The sequence below is a fragment of the Cimex lectularius genome, unplaced genomic scaffold (genome assembly GCF_000648675.2).
Source record: "Cimex lectularius strain Harlan isolate CLEC.00 unplaced genomic scaffold, Clec_2.1 scaffold2, whole genome shotgun sequence".
Lineage (NCBI taxonomy): Eukaryota > Metazoa > Arthropoda > Insecta > Hemiptera > Cimicidae > Cimex > Cimex lectularius.
In genome coordinates this window covers 2305217-2316401 of record NW_019394219.1, presented here as the reverse complement: position 1 = coordinate 2316401, position 11185 = coordinate 2305217, and positions in this window count along the sequence as shown.

The following is an 11185-nucleotide window of genomic DNA, read 5'->3' as shown; positions in this document are numbered from 1 at the left end:
ATGCTTTAGTTTTAAATAATAAATAGTTAATATTGCTTTCAATGCTTTTCTGCTTTCTTGACAGTTGTTTTCATGGAATATGATCTGAATTTGACATATGTATGCTCTATTGTCTGCCACAGCTTCTCGTATAGCCCCGGTTGTCTTTCAGCGATCAGATTCGCCAACGGATGCCGGGAATCAATAGGTGCAGGCGTGCGCGCTCTCTCCCTTATATACGAGGAGCGTAAGCTTCCCCATTCATGGACTTAGACCACCGCATCCACCCTGGACTAAGTTCATAAATATTTCAGAACGTTTACAAAAAACGATTTGCCTAACACACTTTTTGAAATGTTTTGGGATCAAGCTAGTGTTCATATACAACGCGGGTCTGACAAATAAAAGAGTTTTTGGTTCTGGTTGCAACTGGAATTTCTCCAGAACTCCAGACCTACGATCATACAACACATAGGAAAGTGTGAAAAAGTTATTGTTAGACCCACCAGAATGTTCTATTTGGACAAACCTCCTGACTTGAAAATAATAAAAAAATTAACTATAATTAGACTTAACTATAAAAACAAGTAGCTTTTCCCGATGTATATAAATGTTACCTGTTAACAAGATTATTTGGAGTTCGTGAGATCTGGTCTGGTATGACGTAGGTTTTAGAAAAACATTTTCTTTATCCTGCCAACGTTTCGATCTTTATTGAGATCATCTTCAGATCTCAAAGTTTTTATTTTATGCGTTATTGTGTCATTCTTGTGTGACGTGTTGAGAGTGCCCAATATCTAGGGATATGAGAGAGTAGTGTGAGAGGATGTTAATATTATTTTGTTAATGAAGTGAAATGAATTTTTACGTTATATGTGTTATCTGTGATGTTGAGTATGTTCGCTAGGTATTTTGTCATGTTGTATGTAGGGGAACTTACAAATGAAATTATAGGTCTTAGAGGGTGTTCAGGTTTATGTGTTTTTATACATCCGTATAGTTTGAGAGGCATATGTCAATTTCTTTTTGTTTAAATGTTTCTTGAAAGATTTTGTTTGTCTGTTTGATGAGAAAAGGGGTAGGGTCTGATTTCATTGTGCTGTATGTGTCTGTGTCGTTGATAATTTTATTAATTTTTTTCTCGTACACTTTTTTTGCTGATTGCAGCTGTTTGTTTTGTTTTAGCAGCAGAAAGAATGAGTATGTAAGGATTATTTTTGAGAAATCTTTTTGTTTTGGTGTATGTTTGTTGAGATATGTTGTGTTGATTTGTACTGAGGCGTTGTAAGTGATTTTTTATTGTATTAATGCATTTTGATCGTGTTATCTTTTTCTTCTTCTGTTTTTGTTGACTTTTGGATTGCATAGTCTACATCAGTAATTAATTTAGCTGTTGGGAAATCTGTACCCACACATCCCTAAACAAGGCAGAATGGCGCAATTATTGTACATAAATTATTTATGTAATCAAATCAATAACATAATAAAAAATATAATCAATTTTCTTTGACAAATTAAATTATCAATGTTCATAAGTTTTGAGCATTATTTATAACCTTTTTTTTATTAAGTTGAGACGAAGTTCTTCCCCTAGTCTATATTTTTCTTAATGTTCTCGGAGTAAGTGCTCCTGCCAAGTATGACAGTACACGCCCCGACAACTTCTCCATTTCTCTTTAATGGAACGTCATCGTTTTGATGATGGTCTCTCAAATCTAATATTTCATAGGCTTTCATTTACTGGTCTCCCTTTCTTGAAAAAATTTATATATGCATTAAAATATGCTTACTTCTAAATAAGTTTTTCAACAGGAAAGCTAGTATATATAAAATATTTATGGAATATAATCTTTCTTACCATATTTTACTTAAGAAAGGAAGAAATTCGGATTATTAATTGATCTCCTGATGAGAAACTGCCGTGGGCAAATCTTAAGTAACTATGTAAAAGGACCTTTGTATTTTCCATCATAACTAGGTATTAATAGTTGAGTTGAAATTAAATAACTTAAATTTCATCCATTCCAGTGTCAACTTGTTGAGTGAGTTCGTTTTTTTAAGAAAGAAATTTGAAGAAAAAATTAATTTTTATTTTTTAAAAGGATTGGTTTCTTCGAGAAGATCTAGCATCGGGAGATGCTTCGACGTATCGTCCGTTTATGTAGTCCAAGACATGGGTGGGTGGACATCTACAGCGGTTCAGAGCCGCCTAAGTCGTATCGAAGGTGGTGGTCGACCTCGATGTACGACAGCTAGAGAAGATCGTTACGGAACCATAATTTAACGGCTTTCTTGATAATCAACCCCAAACCGTCCGTAATATGACAGTGAGCTTTAAAACAGTCAAGAGAAGGATTCGTGAGAATAGCTTAGTCTATAGACGTCCCGGATAGTTATTCGCAATTCGGTTTGGTTTGTGGCAATCAGATGACTAGGACCGGGTTTAGAGAAGATATGGAGGACGCTTTGCTTCATGGGCCAGGAGTCATAGCATTTTCAAAACCAGTCTATGGTATGAGGTGGAAAGTTTTATAAAGATGATTCCAAAGAGCTACAAACCCACCTCATCCTATCGTTAGGCTTATCAGCCTCTTACATATCCTAAGAATCATCGGGAAGCCATTTTTGAAAAGACTCTTTTTCATCCTGGAAGAACAAAACATACCATCTCATCAGTTTGGCTTACATAAACACAATACGCCAATTCCACCGTGTTGTAGATGCATTCCTATCTTAAGCTGAAACATGCTCGGTTGCTTGTGGCTTTGTACTGGAAGGTTAAGAGCATCTTTCTCTTCGCCTACTCCCTCATCCTCCGATCATACCTGACTGACAGTTTCATCAGGTCCAGCCAAAAAAAATAATCCCCGACTATTATGATGAGAAGGCTAGGGTTTCTCAGGGGAGTATTCTTGGCCCTATCATATTCAACATACAAATGACATCTACCAAACCGTAAACAACGTACATGCCCGTATCGAAGTGCTTATAATGTAGAATGGTTCTTTGAGTTTACTAAGGTGCATTTGTGGAAGTTCTGCTAGTTGTGGTCCCATTCGTTCCATTTATCGCGGACAACTCGCAATAATTAATGATAATGCCCGACCGCATGTAACTCGAGTTGTCAACCTTTATTTAGAGCATGTAGGAATTACCAAAATGAATAGGCCAGCACGTCGACCCAGCATGAATCCTATAGAACACTTTTTCTGCGTTTTTGTGAATTATCTTTCAAACCATTAAAATTAAAACAATTTAAACTCATAAACATTACAATAAAATAAGTATGTTGTAATGAATAGAACGATAAAAATACATATAGTTTGAAATAATCAACAAAATAAGAATGTCAGGTTTTTTGTCTTTGAGTATACATTTAACCGATAGGTATCACTATGTGGAGATATGGATCGCCCCAATGCCCTCCCCTATATAAATCAAGGGCTGACCTCATGAAATCTCCCCTTCAAAATATGATGGTGTTCCATCCAGGAAGAAAAAAAAATCTTTCCCTCCTGTAACGGCGTCCAACTGTGCACATGTACATTGCGCTAATTTTGGATATGATGCTAGAGTTGTAATAATAAACCGCCGTAAATAGAAAGTTCCACCCCCTAAATAGAAATGTTATAAAAAAAAGTTTTCAGATAATCATTTTATTTAGTAAGCTTTGGTAATTTAAGCTGAGATTTAATGTAGAAAGTTTTAATTTGGTAAATATATTCTGAATACTTATTCTATTCATAGTGGTAAATCGTTTTTACAGGTTTATAGCTTTTTTTTCATAGAATATCGTTATTTTAAAGGAATAGTTAGGTACAAGTTGCTATTGACTTCTTATCGAAGTCAGATTGCGCGACGTCAGGATATAAGCAGGGTGAATCGAAACCACTCCATTTCTGTGAGGTTTGCCTGTGCGCCACCATAGCAGGAGCGTCATCTTAATGATTTATCAATGCATTTTTCTCACAAGGCCTCGAGTGGTTTAGTACGAAGACCATAGACAAAAGCTCCTCCAAAGGTACGTTCAGACTACAAAACACCGTAATAGTTCTGTATTGAACAGTAGGCAACAAAACGGTATGAAGAGCAGTACCATTAAATACACTACAGATACAATTGACAACTAGTTTTGAAGTAATGTATTGTCAAATCGCACCCGAAGAATGCCCTGGGTCAACGCTCTCGGCCAGGGCTTAAGAAACAGCTGCTTCATCCAAGGATGAAGGTCTCGCCATCCCAGATCGCACACGTATGGTCCTATCTTATTCAACGTACACAGATAACCTAGATGTAGAGGTAGATATGGTTCCAGGGTGTAGTATACTGCGCCCTTTGAGAGCTATTGTACCCCCGTGCTCTGCCTAAAGCACATCGGTGAGTTCTATTTCATCAAGAAACTTGAGTAGTAGGCCCGGTTTCAATGGTTGAAGCTCTTCTATGGTCACATTGTACATCCCACAACATTTCCTTCTGCGGGCTAGTGTGGCTCCGCAGTTTGTGTTGGTGTCTCTTCTGCCTCCTTGCAGAATCTGCATGTGCCTTGGATTATTCCAATTTTCTTTAGTGTCCATTTAATTTGCAGTGTCCTGTTAGGAATCCTATTGGTTAGAAGATTCTTGGATTGTCTGTGTCCAATGAGTGAATCCAAAGTTCCTTCACTTTCTTTGTGTTCTTCTGTCTGAGATACTCGTTAATAGTGTGGGTTCCTATGCCACAGGAGTGTATGCGAACCTGACCGACCTTCCGACACATTTATTTACACTTTTGGAAATGATACTATTATATACTACAAGAAAAATCTCTTCCGTTAGCATCACTTCCGACAGACTTCCTTAACAACATAGAACCGTAGTTGGTTTAAAAAGTACCGAGTAAAAATAAATATTGAGAAAAGTCAAAATATAACCTTCACTTTTAGGCGTGAACCCCCTACTGTACATATAACATTGCCACTTTCTAAAGGTAACCACGCTCGCTACCTTGGGCTTTACTACGGCAAAAGTGTATCAGAATCCACATACAAGACGAAAAAGCAAAAACTGACTAGACTTAACAAAACACTCGTAACTTCTAAAAACACTGACTGAAAAACTTGTTCGCATCTAACCTTACTATCATCTATAATGACCTTTTTCTTTTTGTGAGAAATGACATAAAATCCTGGAACACAAAATTACAGCTCATTCCCTTAGTTCTAAGATTAAAAATTCGTACTGATCCCAAAAATCCTTTCAGAAGGTTAAAGCGGCAGTGTCCTTCGAGTATTCTTGGGCAGGAGACAGACTAGAAGGGTTATGGCACCCTAGTGACAGATCGTTATTTTATTTTATGTTTAAATGTGTACAAATCAAGTCTTTTACTTGTAATATGTTTGAGTAAATAATTATTAAAAATGTAATAAACAATTACCCTCATATGCCTTACTGTTAAAAAAGACGAAATTTAAAAACTAGCCAATGTAAGTGATGAAAAAGTTAAGCAGCAGAATGACACCACAGCTAGAAATCGAGTCGGAAAAAAGCCCATGTTGGTTTTTGTGTAAAATTATGGAATTTCGTATATTAGGGTAAGTCCTGAACGTAGAGTATAATGAGATTATTTGGAGTTGTACAACCAACACCGAAGTTTTACCAATCGCAACACGTCCTTGGTCCAACGCTATACCCGGCTTACAGCCCACATATCGCGCCATTAAATTCTTGCCTTTGCCCAGCCCGAAAATAACGACGCTATGAAAAATACAAATTTATAAAATAAGTTAATAAATCTAAATATTAAAACCAAAACAGCACAGAGATAGAAAAATGATAGAAATGATAAATGATGGAGTGAGTGTGGTGTTCAATCCTTTTTTACAAGATAGTTCCTACTCACAGTAAGTTGTTTTTCAACGATCCGGATTTCGAGCCTTTTAGCTCATCATCAGGTTGAAGGACTTCTACAACCACGTCTCTCGACATGAATTGCCAAAGTGAACCCGCTGATACCTCCGCCAACGCGACGTTCCAATTAGCAGCTGATCTTTTTAATGGCGCTCAATTTGAACGTGCGAAACGCGGAAATTATCACACAAATAAATATTATACTATTAAATACTTAATATTATTAAATTACTATAAAAATAATAACAATTAAAATAATTAGTTTAATTATTTGGATATTTGATATTATTTATGTACATATTTAAAATGGGAGGTAGATCAAAATCTGTTATATTATTAATGTATTTATCACCATGTTCAAATTTCTCAAACCAATCTAATTCTTTCCCTTTGTTGAAACTATGTAACACTCTTGTATTTAGATTTGGATTGAAATTATGTTTTGTTTCTTTTAGATGGTCCTTAAATTCCGAAAATTTGCTCGATTTAGGCAAGTGTTCTTTTACTCCTTTTTTATTTCTCTACCGCTTTGTCCTATATATTTAATATCACAATCATTACAATTGAGTTGGTAAACCCCGCTTTTTGCCAAGTTGTCTACTTTGTCTTTAGGTTTTGAAAGGATGTTTTTAAGTGAACCCGTACTTCTAAAAGCTATTTTAAAACCTTCTCGTTTAAAAATTTTACTAACTTTTTCCGATAATTCACCAATGTATGGCAAACAACGGAAACCTAATGATTCATTTGTGGTGGGGTGGCTGAGTCCTATAGTTGATTTGTTTAAAGTTAATTTTTTTATTCTTTTAACTAGCAACCTATCAATAAATATTTCTTGATACCCGTTTTTTTGCTAAGGTTTTAATAGTTTTTAATTATTTTTTATAGTTATCAGGTGTTAGCGGAAGTTTTAACATCCGGTCTATGAGCCAAATGAAACCAGCAGCCTTTTGGGACCATGGGTGGGAAGAATACGCTGGTATCATAGTGTCTGTAGTTGTGGGTTTTCTATTTAATTTTTAATATTTTTATAGTAATTTAATAATATTAAGTATTTAATAGTATAATATTTATTTGTGTTATAATTTCCGCGTTTCGCACGTTCAAATTGAGCGCCATTAAAAAGATCAGCTGCTAATTGGAACGTCGCGTTGGTGGAGGTATCAGCGGGTTCACTTTGGCAATTCATGTCGAGAGACATGGTTGTGGAAGTCCTTCAACCTGATGATGAGCTAAAAGGCTCGAAATCCGGATCGTTGAAAAATAACTTACTGTGAGTAGGAACTATCTTTTTAAAAAGGATAGAAAAATGATGTTTAGCAAGTTGGGAGAAACGACTAAAATGATCATTTACCGAAAGCATATTTTTACTGTCTTTTGATCTGCTCGCTGGTTCCATCCATCGCACTATTTTTTGCTAGATGTTAAATTCATTATTTGTTTGCTTGATAATCATTGTTTATTGCAATTTAATTGTTGATAAAAAAATTAAAAGCCTGTCTTTTAAAATATGTTAATGCCCTTTTCTCAAGCCTTCCTGCCTATCAATCCTGGAAAAACAAACTTGAATCAAGTTAAAACATCATTAACAATTATAAAATTATATTTCCAGAACACTAAATCATAATTTGCCGTATGAAATTCCACTATCGTGTTCAAAATGAGATCCAACGTTATTTCATTAACTTTAAATCGTTTCTGCTTACATAAATTTCTCCGAGTGTTTATTCCGCGAGTGGAGTGAATTCAGTTCATTCTGGTTTAAATTGCTAGCATAAATTAATCCCAGACCCCTCTCAGATCTCACGCTTGCCAGAGTGCAAAAGGTATAATTTAAAAACAATATTTTACATTATTTTGTCCTATCACAATCCATAATTATTTCTGATTTTAAGGCACCAACTTCTTGCATTAATTTATAAAATATAGTCATAAAATGTGACAAATTTCTCGATTTGAATCCGCCATGACGTATTTAAACCCTGATAATAGTAAAGTTTACTGAATCCGATCGACTTATTCACTTCCTAAGTAATGGTTCGTCCTGGAATTAAATAAGATAAAGTACTTCCACATCTGATGCCCAATTGGGAAATTTCCTTCCCTTTTGTCAGGGAACAACACAATCCTTTAAAAAACGGAATTTCAATGGCCCAGACTTCATTCAGTTCGAGTAAACAACAACAAAAGGGATAAACAAATGTAAATTTTTTCTAGGGGCCCTATTGCAGACCTTGAACTAAATTGAACCATTCCAAAAATCCCGGCGTCATGCATTATTCAAAGTGTTTAATCCTATCAAAAGGGAAATGAGTCAACTATTTTGAAAACATTGGCATCATACCAGGAGTAACCTGGGTGTGTTGCGTCCACCAACCTCAAACACCTCAACGCCAATCAGAAATCCCCACATTGCACTGCACCTTTCCTTCTAACTACGATATTACTCAAAAAAATGAAAATTGATTAATAATTATAATAAAATATTCTTGTAAAGCAATGATAATGTCTATCCTTTCAATATAGATTGCTTGTTTTACTGTACGTTTTGAGAGAAAACTAGGACTCATAATCATGTTATATTACATGTAAATAATGTAACTATAATTATATATCAACATTAATCTTCACCAACAATTCATTTTGGTGCTATCCATCTTTTGATTTCCACTCTCTCTCTATCCATCTATTTATCTATCTACCTCTCACTTATTAAACCATTATCTGTTTTACATGAAATTCATCTTTCTCATTTAATTCAATCACTCTATCTGACAGTTTATATATACTACATGTAATGGAAATGTCACAATATAAAAGAGCAACTCCACCCCACTAAATCAATCGAAACCTGAACTCGACCTTCCACCCTTACATATTTGTACAAAAGGTGGTTTTTAGAGTGCCAACAGAATCCTGAGATACAAGAAAATATAGCCAGATCTAAGGAGGAGCCAGAATCAAACTAAATTAGATAGTTATGGCGGTACTCGACAAAATGAGAGAAAACTTTGCCAGATCCTTTTAAGTGGTCATACATAATAGAAATCTTTGGGAGAAAGGTAGCCGCAAGTTTTAGGAAGGGGCTCTAGTATGGTACTCAGATGGGTGGAAAATGTAACAGGGAGTAGCTGTAAGAATGTAGAAAAACGCCTCGGACTAATCTCAACAATTTTCCATGCTGATGTCCAAGCAATACAAATCTGTGTACAGTGTTCAATAAAGAAGAACATGAAAGGTACATAGATTTACATACTCTTACTAAATGCATATGCTTTCATCTCTGGACATGTCTGGGAGAGGCTAAATTGCCTAATGGCTCTAGAAAAACACAACTAGATTACCTTAAAGTGGGTTCCGAATGAAGGAAATGGACAGGCTGACCAATTAGCCAAAAAAGGGCCAGCCCGCTCATCTATGGGACCACCACAACTAGGTGAACCAGAGTGTGTGCTTAAATTGAAACAGGAAAAATGACACGAGAAAGAAAAACTCACACACTGGACAAAAACATAAGGCATGAGGAGAGCTAACAGATTTATAAATTCTCTCTCTCAATAGGCACGATTTTCGACAAATTATAGGCCTTTATACAGGCCACTAAAATCAGAGCAGAAGGTTGGGAACGAGTGTAACTAAGATAAAAGACTTAAATGTTAACAGATTATAAATATAGGAAGAAATTATATGATGGAGGAAGGAGCCCAGCAAGTATAGCGTGCGGTACAGCCATTTCAGAACACGATAAGTGTTAGACCCATGAGATCTTTGTGAGGAGCTAAATATGAACCGAGCAAAGCATTTCATGATTTTCATGTATATGTTTACAAGCTCGCTGATTCCACCGTAGAGCAACAGACATAATCAAATAGAGAAGCACAAGAGAGGAGACCAGGTCTTTGCGAGTGATGACTTGACTGGAATATTGGAGGTGGAGGAGCAGCGGCGGGAGATTTGAGAAATGTGGGGGTACCAGGATAGGGTATGTTCATCCTAGGTTTTTGATACATGGAGAAAAGAAGGTCTGTTGGTTGTTAATGTTGTTAATGCGGAAGTCCAGGATGTAAGGATTAGAGGTACTGCGGTAGTCGAGTGGTTAGGTTGTCCGACTCGTATTTCCATGCTAGTAGTTCATGACTCTAATTTTCGCAGACGATAAGGCAATTCTCTCTAGCAACTCCGATCTTGTCATTTCCACTCGAAACCTCCAACAACACATCATACTATTAGAGTCTTGGTGTAAAAAGAAAAGGATAAAATTTAACACAGAAAAATCCACCCACATTACCTTCACTCTTCGTAAAAAGATCCCCCCCCCCTGTTTTCTTAAACAATACTCCCCTCCCAACTGCGGACAAGGTGCGGAACCTCGGATTGTACATCGACAAACGCCTGACGTGGAATCCTCACACAAGACTGAAACGTCAGGAGGTTATGACACGATTTAGAATTCTTGTACGACTTCTTGACAAACGCTCTAATTTACCTCTCAAAAAGAAAAGGCTGTTTTACAACACCATAGTTAAGCCGATTTGGACTTACGGACTAGAAGTGTGGGGTTCAGCCAAACATTCCAATATCCACCGCTTTCAAACTGCCCAGTCTATAATACTACGAAAAATACTAGATGCTCCATTTTATGTATCGAACCAAACTACACATATAGATTTACATATTCCTTTCGTACAAGATGAAATACGTTTCCGTTACCGTAAATTTCATAAAAACCTCCCAACTAACGTAAACCAACACATCAGAAACCTCGCATCCCGACGAATCCCCTCAAACCCTCCTCGCCGATTGAAGAGACAATGGCCGCGAGATCTCCTAGGAAGTGATGATGATGACAGTGAAAGTGATAATGACACACGTATCAATTGAACAAACAATATTATTGTAACATTGGAGTAATACCAATGGGTGTTTTCTCCACTCTTGGTTTTAATTTTGTTTTGTTTTAATTACCTTTCTCACTGTTACTTATTACCTACTTTAAGGTAGTTGTAATGTACAACAAATTATATTTTAAAAAAAATTGGCACATTGAAGTTTTATTTTATAATATTTTGGAAAATTATTGTAAATTGGTTGTGACTTCGGTTCCACGACATCCAACGGACGCAAAGTTCCCATGTGTGACAGGAGATACTTTACTTTTACCAGGAACATCAGCCAATCATCGATGATCAAATATCGAATAACCAATAATCAAACCATAGTTGGTCAAAAATCGAACATAAACAGAAATCATCAATAGTATAAAAAAAACCACATTAACTAAAAACATCAATAATTGAAACTAAACTATCGAAGCTCACGTCGTT